Consider the following 16,321-nt stretch of genomic DNA (forward strand, 5'->3'; position numbering starts at 1 on the left):
AAGCCCCATTATCTCTGGCTTAGCGGGGTGTCTCAGCTAACATGAAAGCTGCCTCAAACAGGCCAGCTTTTCTGTCAGTCCTATTTTCAAACCTGTCCTTCGTGGCTGTGCCTTTCCACTAGGTCAGGACAGAACTGTCCACACCACCAGTATATCTCTGTTCCTTTGTTCATTCTCAAACCCCACCTGCCAATAAAGTTAAGGATTTCTCTAAGAAGTCACCCAGATTTCTTTGAATTTATTTGCTTGTCACATGGTCTAATTTATTAAAAAGAAACCTCATTGAACATTTGAAATAAATATGAAAAAAAAAACCTGTAACAAGGCAATAGAAATTTCATCATCACATCATCATCAGCATCATCCTAACAATTATACAGTGTTTACTGTGTGCCAGCACTAACATAGCTGCTTTACACATCTTAATTTATTTAATCCTTATAATAACCTAATAAGGGAGGTAATAGTATTACCCTTGTTATTTATAGGAAAGGAATCTGAGGCAGAGAGAGAAAAACTCAAGGTCACAGAGATGGTGACTAACACAGACAGCTTCCAAGCTGGCTCCAGATGTCCTGCTCTCACCCCTTCCACCATGCCACCTCCTACCATGACAAGCCCCAGTGGCCTCCACAGCCACTGTTGTGAAGCAGCCTGTCTCCTGGGTTGGCAATTCACCCCTTAGCATACGCTAATGGATTTACCCCTAAAGAGAGAGTTACTGAGAAATTCTATAGAGCAAGGGTGGCTTTACATGCAAGCAAGTATAAAAATCGACCTTGACATTTCCACTACAAAAATAGCAATTTTCATACATGTATATCTAATATCTAAACTATATCAAAAACTTTTAAGCCATAGCATGGAAAGCATTGCTCCTATTTTATGGAAGAGGAAACTAAAGCTCAGGGAAGTCAAATATCTTGACCATCATCACACAGGTAGAGCTTGAGATGTTTGCCTATAGCATGAATGTTCTGTCCACTTTGGCACACTCTCCATTTAATAAAGATTTATAGGAGAAACTTAATTCTAGGAGATCAAAGCTTAATCCCGGGAAAATTTCCTTCAACTATCAACATCCGGTGGTTCTGAGAGAGCAGACCCACCATTTCCATGCTCTGTCCATTGCATTCAGATGAACCTCCAAAGACATTCAAATGAGAACAGTGGCCAAAAGTGGAGGTACAGATGGAAAGACCCTTCAGACATTACTCAGAAATGCCCTCTGGTGTATAACACTTCACAGCCTGAGGTTTTCTGATATTCCACAAACAGCTAAAATTGTTTTCTTCAATTCCTATGGTCAGCTCATTCAATGACAGAATATCCAAATTGACTTCTCTGCTAGGTGACAGCTAATCAGTTTACCCAAAAATCATTTGCAAAGAGTACAGTTTCACTGTTCCCACTCTTTTGAGGCACTGTGGTGTGAAGTACTGAAAGAGAACAGTTTTAAAAAATCAACTAGATTCAAATCCAAGTTATGTCAATTTTCTGTTAGCGTGCACATGGAAAAAATGTCCAACTCTCCCCAGCTTCAGAGACAATGATAAGACATTATTGCTAACTTGTTTGATTTTGAGAGAATCAATAAATCCCATCTGATCTTCTACACTTGAGTTTAGCATCAACTAAAAAATAAGACAGAAGACAAGGGCCAATCCCCACTGTAGTGCCTGATGTATGGATAAAACTAACTGGAGACCATGACTTCAGTTGGTCTGTTTAAATTTCCCCAGAAATGGACATGATTACTCCTCCACTCACAGGCAGAGTGGAATAAACACTAGCCATTGGGATCTAGTCCAAAACTACCCGAGTGGAAAACCATGCCTGTGTCCTGAACAGCTGTGAGCTGTATAAGAGGGGACTCAGAAGACACAGAGCCCAACTGGCTCAGCTCCTTCTACAAGATTCACCAATAAGATAAGTCAGTCCTCTCAGGGAAAAGTCAGTGAGGGTTCAAAAATAAGTTGGAAGAATTCCTGTTTTCCCTCTGTGGAGTGGAAATGCTCCCTTCTTTATAGATTTATGAATAACAAGGAAGCTGTGTTCCTCCTGATACTCAGAACCAAGAATAATGCTTTCAGCTAGGAATTCTCTGATGCACACCCAACTGCATGTTGAATATAATATATGCACCTAAAATTCAAAATCCTGAAGCTAGAGTAATAATCTTATTTCTTATCACATTCCTCTTCCAGTGTGCCCGATCTCAATAAAAGCTACCACCACCCATTCAGGGACTCAAGCCAGGTATCTAGAAGTTATCCTTGATGTCTCCTTCTCTATCTGAACTGCTTTATTAAACTAATCATGAAACTTGATTTAGTTGCATCTCCTAAATAGCTTTCAAACATACATGAATTCTCTCCCTTCCCATAATCACCACCTCTTCCAGTACATCACCATTGTTGTGCTTACTTCCTCTTCTTCTTCCTTCTGTTCTTGTTCTCTACCCCATTGTTCATTTGAACATATCCAAAATGTCCCCAAAATCATTTTCTAATATGCAAATTAAATTCTACTTATCTGATCCCAACTCTTAAACTTTCAAGTTTCATTTTAAATCTCATTTTCTGAGGAAATTCTCCATGATCTCCTCTAGAGTTATTTATATCAGAGAATCCTACTACTTACTTCCATAGCACCCTGTAATTCTTCTTATGATGATACTCACCACACTTTACTTTAATTGCTATTAATATCTATATTTTCCTCTTACTTCTAAGTTCCATCAGAGAAGGGACCAGGGTCAAATTGTTCATAATTGTATACAGAACCCCTAGCAACATAGCTGTAACATGATAGAGGCATAAAAATATTGAATGAATGAGTGAGCTATATATTATCATATTAATCTTTGAAATTAATCAAAATATCCAATATGAAGTATGAATGAGTTGACCAAAAAACCATGGCTAACTTCAGCTTGCAGAAATGATGGCCTAAGAACCTACCAGATTATTCTCCTGCAAAAATAACTATAAAGCCTGAACATGGACATAATATAAAAAACAACTACATAAAGGTAACCAAGGTTGAACCAAAGCAGACAGATTTTGGCAGGAGTACACACTCAGAAGAAGGAAGGGGGTGATGTACACAAATGTCCCAGACTTAATTGTTTTTAGTCTGTGGAAGTGAAGTTGGTACATTAGGGTGATGGTTGAAAAAATATTTAGCCTTTCTTGCCTAGGTAATCAGACAACTGTAGCAGGTGAAGCATGGCTGTTGAGGGTAAGTGAGATAAGTCAGGCAGAGAAAGGCAAATACCATAATGTTTCATTTATATGTGGAATCTATAAAAACACAAAATAAATGAATAAATATACAGACATAAACTCATAGAAACAGAGAACAAATTGATGGTCACCAGATGGGAGGAGTGTTGGAGGGAAGGGTGAAAAGAACTAAGATATACAAATTGCCAGTTATAAAAATAGTCACAGGGATGTAAAGTACAGCATAGGGAATATAGTCAATAATTTTTAAGAACTATGTATGGTGTCAGATGGGTACTAGATTTACCAGGATAAATGTTATATTTGAAAATAATTAAGAGAATAAATCCCAAGAATTCTCATCACAAGGTAAAAACATTTTTCTTCCTTTCTTCCTTTTCTTTTTGGTATCTAAAATGTCCCCTCCCCCATCTGAAGGGGGTGCATTCTACAACTCTATATATACTATGTTTTTCCTACACATACATACCTATGATCAGGTTTAATTTATAAATTAGGCACAGGAAGAGATTATCAACAACTAATAATAAAATAGAATAATTATAACAGTATACTGTGATAAAAGTATGTGAATGTGCTCTGTCTCTGTCTCTGTCTCTCTCTCTCTTAACTGATTGATAACTAAGACAGCTGCTAAGTGACTAATGGGTGGGTATGCATACAGTATGGATACTCTGAACAAATAGATAAAGAGATGATTCAGGGCCTTGGAGGGACAGAGCAGGAGGGCCTGATATTTCATCACACTACTCCAAATGGCACACAATTTAAAACTTATAAATTGTTTATTTCTGGAATTGTCCATTTAATATCTTCAGACCAAGGTAGACCACAGGTAACTGAAACCATGGAAAGTGAAACTGCGGATAAAGTAGTGACTACGGTATATGAAATGATGGATGTTAACTCACTTGATTGTATTGTGGTAATCATTTCACAACGTATCTAAGTCAAACCATTATGCTGTACACCTTAAATTTATACAGTGCTGAATGTCAACTACATTTCAATAAAAATGAAAAAAAAATTTTTTTAGTTCTCTAACCAATGAAAATATTCTTCAAAAATGACTGAAAAATAAAGACATTTGAGTAAAGAAGACTAATAGAATTTGTTGTCAATAAAACTGCTGAAATCATTGCTAAAGGAAGTTATTTAAGCTTAAGAAAAAATGATTTCAGATGAAAACTTGGACCCTTAGAATAGAAGGATCAGAAATGGTAGATATCTGGTAAATGCCAAAGGCTATTTTTCACAGCCATTTAGAGAAAAAATTATAAAATTATGTTGTGGAATTTATAATGCATTTATATGGAATTCACATTACAGTCTACTTTTTTTTACTGTTGTCATAACAAATTATCAATACTTAGTGAATTAAACAACAAAAATGTTTTATCTTACATTTCTGTAGGTCACAAATCTAATGTGGATCTCACTGGGGTAAAATCAAAGTGTCTATGAGGTTCTCCCTGGATGACTTAGAGGCATCTATGCCTCTTTGCTCATTTGAGTGTTTGGCAGAATTTCCTTCCTTGCATTTGTAGGACTGACATCCCATTTCCCTGCTGGCTGTCAGTTAAGCATCATTCTTAGCTTCTAGAGGCCACCCTAATTCTTTGTCTCATGAACCTCTCTCTCTGACTTCAAAGAAATGGCAGGTCAAGTCCCTTTTTCATTCTTTCTTTTCTTCTTCCATCTCGTCTCTATGACCCATCTGAGAAATGCTCTCTGCTTTTAAGGATTCATGTGATTAGATTTGACCCACCCATATAATAAAAAATCAGCTTCCTGTGTCAAAGACAGCTGTAAAATATATTTTATCATATAAGATAGCACATGAACAGGCTCTGGAGCTAGGAAATTGTCATGTTTGGGGGCTGTAATTCTGCCTCTCACATAAGAGTATCCTAAAACATGGGGAGAGAGAATATATAAGGTTGAAAATTTTTAAATTCTTTACAGAAAGTGATACAATATTTGTTGTAAGCACCTAAAACATGGAAGGAGAGAATATATAAGGTTGAAAATATTTAATTTTTTTACAGAAAGTGATACAATATTAGTTGTAAGCAAAATAGGAAAAGTTATATATAAAGCTATATATATAAACATAATTATATATTATATATATTAATACCCAGGGTAACCATTTTTTAAATTACAGAGAAATATAAATATACAAGATACCAAAATTTGTAGGATGCAGCTATAGCAGTGTTTAGAGAGACTTTCATACTTGTAAAATGCCTATGTTCAAAACAAAGATCTAAAAATTAATTGTCTGAGTTCTCATCTTTCAAATAGTGAGACAAAGAGAATAATGAACCAAAATTAAGTAGAAGGAAGAAAATAATACAGATAAAGGAGTAAATCAATAAAATGGAAAATACCAAAATAATACACAAAAATCAATAAAACCAAAAACTATATAAAAAATTATATTATTTATATATAATCTAATAAACATATAAAATTAATAAGTATCTACCTACACTAATCAAGAAACAAGAGAGACACACATCAAAATATTAACATTGAAAGATGGTATATCTTATCACTACAGATCACAGATACATTGGAAGGATAATAAAAGAATTTTATAAACTTAATATGACAATATATTCAATTACTTAGATGAAATGAATAAATCTCTTATAATACAGAATGTACAAAATTTGACCCAAGATGAAATAAAAACCTTAAATACCTTCTATCAATTAAAGAACTGTGTTTGTAATTAAAAACATTTACATAAAGAAAATTTCAGGCCCAAATGGTTCCACTGGTGAGTTCTATATCACACATTTAAGGAAAAATAATACTATTTCTATGGAAACTCTTTCAGAAAATAGTGGAGGAAAGAACACTTTGAAAATCCCTTTAATGGCCTGGTATTACTCAGATACCAAAACCAGACAAAAACATCACACGAATAGAGAACCATAAATCAACATCTATTATAAAAATGAGGGCCGGCCGAGTGGCGCGATGGTTAAGAACTCGCTTGGGATGCCAGAGGGCCCCGGTTCGGATCCCACATATGAGGGCCAGTGACACTGCCCTCTACAGCTAAGATGCTGAACAACAGCTCAACCTGGAGCTGGGCTGCCCTGAGTCGCCGGCGACGGCGTGGGCTGCAGTCCCTGTGGCAGTGGATTGCCATGGGCTACCATGTGTGGCCAGCAGCCAGCGTGAGCGGCCAGCAGCCGCAGTGAGCGGCCGTCCAGAAGCCGGCGACTGATCTGCCTCGCCAGAGAAGAGCACAATGATGGTGCCAACTTGGGCCAGTGAAGCAACATCCTCCACAACTAGATTGAAGAACAAAACGACAACAACTTGTCTGTTCCCCTTCCCCCAATTCCCCAGCACTGTTCCCATCCCCCCAATTCCCCAATAAAAATCTTAAAAAAAAAAAAAAAAAAAATGAATGCAAAAATCATAAACAAAATTTAACAAATAAAATCCAATTATATATATATACACACATATATATGCATATATATATACATATATATATGTGTGTGTGTGTGTATATATATATATATATATATATATGCATATATATGACATATCATAGCCAAGTGGGATTTATCCTCATAATGGTAGGCTGGTTTAACATCTGAAAACCAATTAATGCAATTTACCATATAAACATCATATAATAGAAGAACCATATAATCTTTTCAATATGTGCAGAAAATGTATTTGACACAAGTTATGACAAAAACTTCAAAACCTAGGAATAGGATGCAAGTTTCCAAACTTCGTAAAGACATCTATGTAAACCTGCAGCTAACATCATGCTCAGCTGTGAAGGGCTCAATAATATTTAGCCAAGATCAGTGACAAAGCGAGGATGTCTGCCCTTCCCACTTCCTATTAATATTGTGATGGAAGACCTCGCCAGTTCAATAAGGCAAGAAAAAGTAATAAAAAGCATAAAGGTTGAAAAGAATGAAATGAACCATATTATAAAGTATTTAGATGATTGTGCTCATAGAAAATCCTAAGAAATCTACAAGAAATCTACTAAAACTACCATATTTCCCCATGTATCAGATGCACCCTTTTTTGAAAAATTTGGGGTCTCAAAACTGGGTGTGTCTTATACAGTGGTTGTATGTGCTCAAAAACAAGCGTGAAAAAAGTGGGAAATGCAAGTAAAAAAATCTACAACCACTGTATAAGATGCACCCAGTTTTGAGACCACAAATTTTTCAAAAAAGGGTGCGTCTTATACATGGGGAAATACTGTAATAAATGACGTAATGCCACAGGATGCAATGGCAATATAATAAAATCAACCTACATTTATGCACTAGAAACGAAAGATTAAAAAATAGACAAATAGACTTTAAGCTTAACTCCTTCTATCACCATATGTTTACAGATGTCATATTATAAAGTTGTACACTTGAAATTTATGTTATTAACCAGCTATCCCAATAAATTTCATAAAAAATTAACTCTTCTGCAGTAGCATCAAAAATACTTTTGAATAAATATAACAAAAGATGTGCGATAACTGAACACTGCAAAGTACAAAACACCGCAGAAGAAAATTAAAGAAGACCTAAATAAAGTGAGAGCTGTACTATCCTTAGGTTAATAAGACTAATATTAGTAAGATGGCCATTCTCCACAAAATGCATACATAGAGTTAATGTAACCTCAATAAGAACCTAAGAGACTTTGTTAAAGAAATTGACACACTCATGTTAAAATTTAGATGAATAGGGAAAATGACCTAGCATAGCCAAAACCAATCATGAAATCAAGAATAAAGTTGGAGTACTCGTACTACTTCCTTTCAGAACTTACAACAAGCTAGAGTAAACTTGACAGTGTGGCTCAGGCATGCGGACAGAGTTCAACCCAACATTTATGGTAAATTGATTTTCAACAAAGGTACCATGGTGATCCAATAAGGAAATTTGGCCTTTTCTACAAATGACTCTGGAACAATTGTATATCTGAAGGGAATGAAATAAACCTCAACCTTTACCTCAAAGTATTAGAGGTAAAGATTAATTCCAAAAGAATAACAGACTTAAACATAAGACCTATAACTATTAAATTCCTAGAATAAAATGTTTTAAATCTTTGTGAACTTGTGTTATGCAAAGATTTCTTGTACAGGACACACGCGCGCACACACACTCACACACACACACAACAAACTATTAAAATAATGATAAATGAGAGTATAAAAATTAAAACTTTTGCCCTTTGAAAGACAGGTAAAGATCATATAACTTGTAGATGGGAAATCAGAATTCCACTTTAGAAACGTTAGGCTCTAAAACCCAAAGCCTTCTCCACTACTCAGTGTGGTCTCTGGCACTGGACCTTGGGTAAGGTAGTCTGACTGGAAACACAGCATGCGTCAGCATATATATCTAAAGAAACCTAAGACCATTTTAACACAACAGATCAAAGATCAGCAATAGAAACCAACATGAATCTCACATGGGGCTAAGTACTAGGCAGAAAATTTCCAAACAACAAATACCTTTTTCCTCAGCCAATTCCATAAATAACCAGTAAATGGCACAACCTAATAACGTGAGGAATGCCCCCAGAATGGAAGTAGCCCTGACCCTAGCAGCCTAGCCCTCACTCCTTGCCAACTAGTAGCATGACCTTAAACACCTGCGCCTTCCAGTCCCTCTCTCTCCAACACAAAGGTTGACTGAGAAGGACGATCCCACAAGCCGCCTTTAGATTTATAACATTGGCAGCAAATGATTCTCCGTCGCCTTTCGTCAGTAGCTTTGGCTGCCAAGTTCCAACTGGGGGCAGCTCCTGAGGGGGAGTGGGAGGTGGTTGGAACAAACGGAAGCTGAGCCCCAGACGGAAAGTCGGGACCATGGCGATGGCCCTCCCCCTTGGCAGAGGAGCTGCAAAGACTCTGCTGGGACACCGTCTGTCACAGCTGTGTGAAATCAGGAGAAAAGCGGTGGGACATAGTCACCAGCTTCAGTGGGTCATTTTTCAGCAGTTGCAGATGACTCTGTGGGGTGAGCGGAGCAGAGGCTGTGGGAGGTCAGTGACTGGCAAACTCTACCCAACATCCCGAGATGAGTAAGCCGTGTATCTAAATTGGGAGCTGGGCCTGCATTCGCTCTGGGGGGAGTCCAGCCCTCTCTATGCTTTCTAACAACCTCCAGCCAAACTCCCACAGGCCTGAGGTGTCTGCTGCACAGGCTCCCAGACCCTAGGTACTCAGTGCACAGTAATTAGTAAGAGGGGCAGGGACTCAGGCCCATCCGTCCATTCCAGAAGTCTTTAGAAAGCACCAGTGGGTGCCTGGCCAACGGTGGGTACTTGACAAATACCTCTCAAAATATATTGCATTGAAAAGCTATTCCCTGACATCATGGAAAAATGCAGATAGGAGCTGCCTCTTTTACCTCTACACAGTATTTTCTGAAAAATAAGATTTTTAAACATAAAAGCCTAAATCTGACTCAGGCTGATGGTCTGTTGCACCAAGTCCCCCACCCCCGCCCCATTGACTCAAATTCCTGATTTGATTCTGAGCTAACTCACATTGACCTCCTGTACTTCCAGTACAGTTCAAGTAAAAGGCATTAAAAAATGAGCAGTCACAAAGGGAGGCCTTAGTAGGATCATTAAATGGTAGAATTTGTTTGGGAAATCCAAAATATTCTCTTTCAGCTTCAGTCAGAAATACCATAAGATGCTCTCTCCCACCTCTCAACAAAAACTTGCTTTCAGAAAAGGCTCTGACATTCATTCCTCATCTATAGAACAGCATAATTTCGTCAATGTGCTGGGATTCAGAGGCAATTTATATCCTAAGGCATAACTCTAATTGTTTCACGAAAAAGATGAGCCACCTGTACAAGCAGTTCAGTAATTAGCGGGTTTCAGGAGAAGGGACTGTGGGTTCTATCAGAGAGGCTACATTACCTAAAAGTAGCACTGGCCTTGACTTTTCCTACTTCTTTTAACCTTTAGCTTTCCACACACCCGGTTTACTGCTGCTACTTTTGCTGCTAAAAAGTGAAATGCATGGCTAATGACTTCAGAGAGCTACTGCCAAGGAGTGATTCATAGTCTGGGAAGAAGCAGGCTGGAGGCATCATGAAGTACATCCATGCATGCAAAGAGTTAATGCATTTCCAAAGCTTTCCTCTCCCTACCAGGAAATTCCTCACTTCCGAGTGAAGTAAAAAAAAAAAAAAGAAAAGAAAAAAAAAAAAGTAGGCATGCCTGAAGAGGAATGCTGAAAGAAAGGAGGCTGCTTTTAGGAGATATGGACTCCAGACCTTAAGTGATTTAAATGCAATCCCCATGAGCAGCTGCTAAATCAAAGTGCCTCACCCCAGGGAAGAGATGAGAAATTTTGAGGGCGATTGAACACTGAGAATTCTCATCATGGCTTAGCAAACAGTGACTTAACACATGTGTTTCATTGATTATGAGGCACAGGGCGCTTACTGGCTCTGAAACGCATAGTCACGGGTATGACAACGGTGGTGGTGGTGGTGAACAGGCAGCCCGACAAGGCAGCAGTGAACATCTCCGCCTTTGCAATCTATTACCGCTCCAAGCGACTTTTCTTCTGGGAATGGAGGTCTGTATTGTGCATGCACACCAAGATTGTTCACTGCTTTTTAAGATGAGGTGTGCAGATAAGCAGGGGAAAAGAGGGTGGCAGAATGCTTATAAAGTAGCCACTGTGCATGCAGCACCTAATGGGGTCCTGAAATTTTACATACATTCCTTTAAAAAAAATTGTGAAATTTCACATCTGTACAGAAAGGTATAAAAACAAAAAATTCCCCTGTATCTATGCACAAGTGTTAAAATGGAAGATTGCCAAGACCTCAGAAGGCTGGGTACTCCTACCTCGGAACCACCCTGCCCCTAAAGTTTAGCTCCACTTGTGGCAACCCTTTTCTTACTTTGTTTTGTAGATTTTCCATGTAAGCATGTACACACACACACACACACACACACACACACACACACACACACTACCTAATTGCCTTAAATTTTATTGGCATTACGTTAAATCTAGATATCAATTTGAAAAACATTGATATCTTCACAGTAATGAGTCTTCCCATACATGAACATAACATATATCTCTAGTTATTTAGAGCTTCTTTAATTGTTCCCGTTAATGTTTCGTTCATTGAGATCTGGCACATCCTTTGTTAAATTGTTCTTAGTCATTTGTAATTTTAATACTATTTTAAATGGTATTTTTATCACCTAATTGTTTATTGCTGATATATAAAAATACATTTTAAATATTGGCTTATATTCAGTATACTTTTAAATGTTCAAAAGATATCTTGAATCTTTTAAAAAATACAAACATATCATCTGTGAATAATGACATTACCATTTTTTTCTTTGTAATCCTTACGTAACTTATATTTTCCTTGCCTTACTGCATTAGCTAGTATTGGGTTGTCGGAAAAGTCATGATGTATTTTTTCTGTTTTTTGTTGCAAAAATGCATCATGACTTTTCCGACAACCCAATACAATGTCAAACAGAACTGATGGTAATGACATCCTTATTTTGTTTCCAGTATCAAAGAAAAAATTTTTTAACATTTTACCATTAATTGATAATGTTTATTGTTGGATTTTTTCATTGTACTTTATTAGATTAAAGAAGTCCCCTCCTATTCTAAGTCATTATTTTTTCATAAAACGTGTGATGTCTTTCTCAAACAGTTTTTCTTTATCTATTAAAATAATCATATGAATTTTCTATTCTATTTTCTTAATGAGGAATATTTTACATATGCTTTCTAATCTCAGTTTTACATGTAGCAAGAATCTCAGGTTAGATAATACAGAGGGTGCCAAAAAAATGTATACACATTTTAAGAAAGGAAAAAACTGTATTAAGATTATAATACTTAATATATACTGATAACAAAAGATGAATACAAGTCATGTGTATGCATTTTTTTGGCAGCCCCTGTATTTACCACTAAAAATCAGGCAAGCGAATGTAGTTGGCAGATAAGTGAAGTGAGCTTTTCAGGAGTCTACTGCATGAGAGATATCCTGGCAAAATCCACAAAAAGAAAGAGACTAGATGGTTACAAAGCTTCAGTGTCAGAAATGAGAGATACTTTTGCTTACCACGGGAGTCTGTCATTCAAATTTTGTCTTTCAACCAATCCTGCAGACACATATCTGGGTTCTAAGAAAAGAGGAGGAAAAACAAAAAACAATGTCACTTCTTGGAGAGAGGCATGTAACAAAGAATCATGCAAAAGAGGAGAAAAATACCCCTCTTTAAGTATGTTTTGGGCTTCAGACAATCTGATGTAAGACTTCCAAGTAGCAGAAGTGATGGGGAGGTGTCCAGCCACAGCTCTCATCATAAGGACTAGGGACTGAGTCTATATGAGCAGCAGTCACAGCTGTCCCTCTTCACTCAGTAGTGACCAAGGGAAGTGTTACAGGTTGAAATGTGTCCCCGCAAAAGATGTTTAAGCTCTGACCCCAAGTACGTGTAAATGTGACCTTATTTGCAAATAGAGTCTTTGCTGGTGTTCATGTTAATATGAAGTGGTTAAAGTGGGCCCTGATCCAATATGACTATGTCCTTATAAAAACAGAGAAATGACATGCACACAGGGGGAACACCATGTGAAGGTTGGATTTGCTGCCACAAGCCAAGAAACTGTCAGAACCTAAGAAAGAAGCCTAGAACAGATTCTTTTCCTGTACCATTAAAGGGAGCATGGCCCAGCCAACACCTTGTTCTATGACAGCTAGCCTCCAGAACTATGAGATAATAAATTGCTTTGTTTAAACCACTTTGTTTGTGGTACTTTGTTAAGGCAGTCTTAGCAAACTACTACAGGAAGTAGCAGACAAGGTGATACCCAACAGAAACAGGAATGGTATACGAGAGAGAAAGTAGTCTGTGGCAGATGCCACATGGGACCTGATAGAATTGTTCAAAAGCACATGAGACATTCCCGGAAACCTCCAGAAATAGCTGAGGAGGGCTCTGCAGGGTACTGAAGGTCCGAACTTTGCAATAGGAAAACAGAGCCTGTGTAATGGATGAAGACTCTGACCATAGTCAATTTAAAACCACAGAATAAGGCAGACTGTTGGAAACAGCGTAACTTTAGGATGAGTAATGTGAAAGCAGCCAGATTATGTAGTCTGCACAAGGTCCCCCATGTAGCTGGTGGCATCAAGATAAAGCTCTGCTCCCTTGCCATGCTGTCTCTGTCACTCTTTTTGGCAACCCCTTTCACCTTTATGGTTCCCAGTTTGAACTAGTGCATGGAAATTGCTTAGAACTTATGATAAATAGGGGCCTACATGGTCAAGGTCATGTACAAGGATAAATCCAGTAGTTATCACTACACATAGATATTTCTGAAAAGTACACACAGTCAATGTGGAATCAGGACTCATCAATCAACAATTACCCCACATCTACCTTATACAATGCCCTGATCTCACCTGCAATTGGGAAACTTGCAAAAGATGATTAACTCCCCCAAAAAATGGTCATTCATGCATTCAAATGTTTGTTTTTCTTGAGTAACAACCATATTCTACACACTGCGGTAGGAACCTGCCTTATCCCCTGTGGAGTAGAACATCCTATTAAGAAACCGGAGTCACAGAATCACCACATTATATAACCGAATAAAGAATATAGTTGGAGCCATTTATTAAATAAATAAAAAGCAGAACCACAGAGAGGGAAAAAAATAATTCCGTTTCTACAGAGAGCTGTAGAATCCGGGTGTCCTGATCCTCAGATGGAGAGAAATCTTTTCTGAGGTGATAGAATAGGGTCAAGGAAGGGAAAACTGTGTGCACGTATATTTAAATCCAACTGCTTCTGAGGTCCTATTTTTTTCCTTCTCCTCCTTTCCAAAGCTACCCAAAGGCAAAATTAGGAAGTAAAAAATTGACCAAAGTGCAAAGCCTATTTCTTTCTCAGTCTTCAAAGACTTTGCCTCTTAACATTTTCTACATTTTTCTTCCCCAAGTACCTATTCTAGCAACCCTGAGATGCCTAAGAAACTCAGTCCAACTCTCCTAAAACGCACATCGATTTTTGTTAACTCTCCAAACAGTCCTGCCTCGTCAACCTTGCCCACCATGTTGCCACAGTAGCTATGGCAGGTAAGAACGACAGCTACAAGAGAACGATGCATCTTTCTCAAACCAGGTACCATAGTCCCGGCCAATGAGGTTTGCTCTGTACCTTCTCCATGCCTTTCTCAAACACCTTTGAATGGTTATAGTGTAGCGATTTTAGAAGATATATTTTGGCCTATTCCCCTTTCCTTTCTTTCTTTTTTCTTTTTTTTTTTTAATAGGACAACATGATTTTCTTCCAAGATACCACTAGTACTTCTGGGTTTCTTCACGCTGAGAAATGGAGAGTTCAGTGTGCAATAGTGGAAGGAGCATGGTGTTGAGAGGTTAAGAGGCAGAATATGTGATGCATTTCCAGGCTCCCAGGCACATCCCCACCTCTGTCTCAATGCTGTTACTATTTGTACCTATTTAGAAAATGTTTAATAGCTGTTAACACCCCCCCTTTTTTTTTTTTTGCTTGGATTGAGGACAGTGCTAATTCAAGTCTTTAGAATAAACTGATTTTCAGGTCTGGTCCAGCTCTATGTAATTCTGCAAAACTCGCGCTGTGTCTAGTTCCAGTGGCAGGTACAGTCCCCAGACTCAGCGCACCACATATGAAAAGGAGCATGGTTATCGCCGGGAAGACCAAACCAAGTTCAGCTTCTCCTGGGGACAAATCGCCCCTTCCACAATTGACTTCTTGGACCAATTTTCTCCCTGATATTTATATTTTCCTCGACGTGATTTAAAAAAAAATACATGGTCTTAAAAAAGAAGGCAGTCCGTTAATAATCCCTGTGTCAAACTGTGTGATGGCCCACTGCCTACCATCTTATAAGTTTGTACCCCATGTAGAAGACAATCAAAGACAGAAAAATGAGATGCTCTGGGCTAAGACACAGTATTGGAAACGGCTGGAACATGGCTCATCTTGCTGTGAAAGAACCCAGTCAGGGCTCAGCCTACAGCAGAGTTCAATTAGTAGGATGCTTACCTTTCAGAGTGTGCGAGCAGAGTGCTCAAGTTTTGATGCATTTTACTTGGGTGCTAATTAGCAACTAGCTGACTGCTAAATAAACTGTCACCTTTCCTTCTGACAATTCACTGCAAATCAGCCCCTGAATGTTAGATGAACACAAGGGAAGTGGGTTGTGAACACTAATGGACTTGGTCATTGACCAGAAGACCTTTTTAAGAGGATGATCCTCAGTCTCAGACTGGCAGACCTGTAAATTCGGGTATAGAAAACTACTCCTGGCATAGACAATTTTTCAATTGTCAAGACACAGAAGATGGATCCACCATGTGGGGAAAAAAATTGGAAGTTCAGAAAAAATAAATTGCAGGATAATAAACTTATAAGTTTAGTGAAATACAAATAATGATAGGTTTTAAAACAAAACAACCTACTAAAGTTTACCTCAAAACATACATGATACCACAGTTTATCAGAAACTTTGAGAAAGAAGAGACTCATCCTGCCTAATATTAAAACATAAACCTCTGACAACTAAAACAACTTAAATAATTTAAAACAGGAATAGGAATATACAGAATTTTAAAAAAAGGAATGGTCATATCTAGTGAATTTTTATTTCATGTTCCAGGGGAAACTGTAACAAGGAAGAAGATTAGACTAAGTTTGTTCACAGCTCAATCCAGACCAAGTTATAATGCCATATTGATGAGACAAGGGAATTGTAATGGTGGCACTAAATCTTCTATTTTGAGATTTGGATCTCTGGCATAATTTGAACTGCTGGGTCTTTGGAAAAGTCATGACGTATTTTGTCTATGCTTTTCAACAGTCATTTATTTATATAAAGAACAAAGATCAATCAATGATATATTGCCCGTTTTGTTCAATAACCTTTTGCCATCTTTCAGTGAGCTTCATAATTCCTCATTCATAGAAGGACCTGTCTTTATTTGCAAAAAAACTGAACAAGG

This window comes from Hipposideros armiger, unplaced genomic scaffold, assembly GCF_001890085.2.
Source record: "Hipposideros armiger isolate ML-2016 unplaced genomic scaffold, ASM189008v1 scaffold_140, whole genome shotgun sequence".
NCBI lineage: Eukaryota > Metazoa > Chordata > Mammalia > Chiroptera > Hipposideridae > Hipposideros > Hipposideros armiger.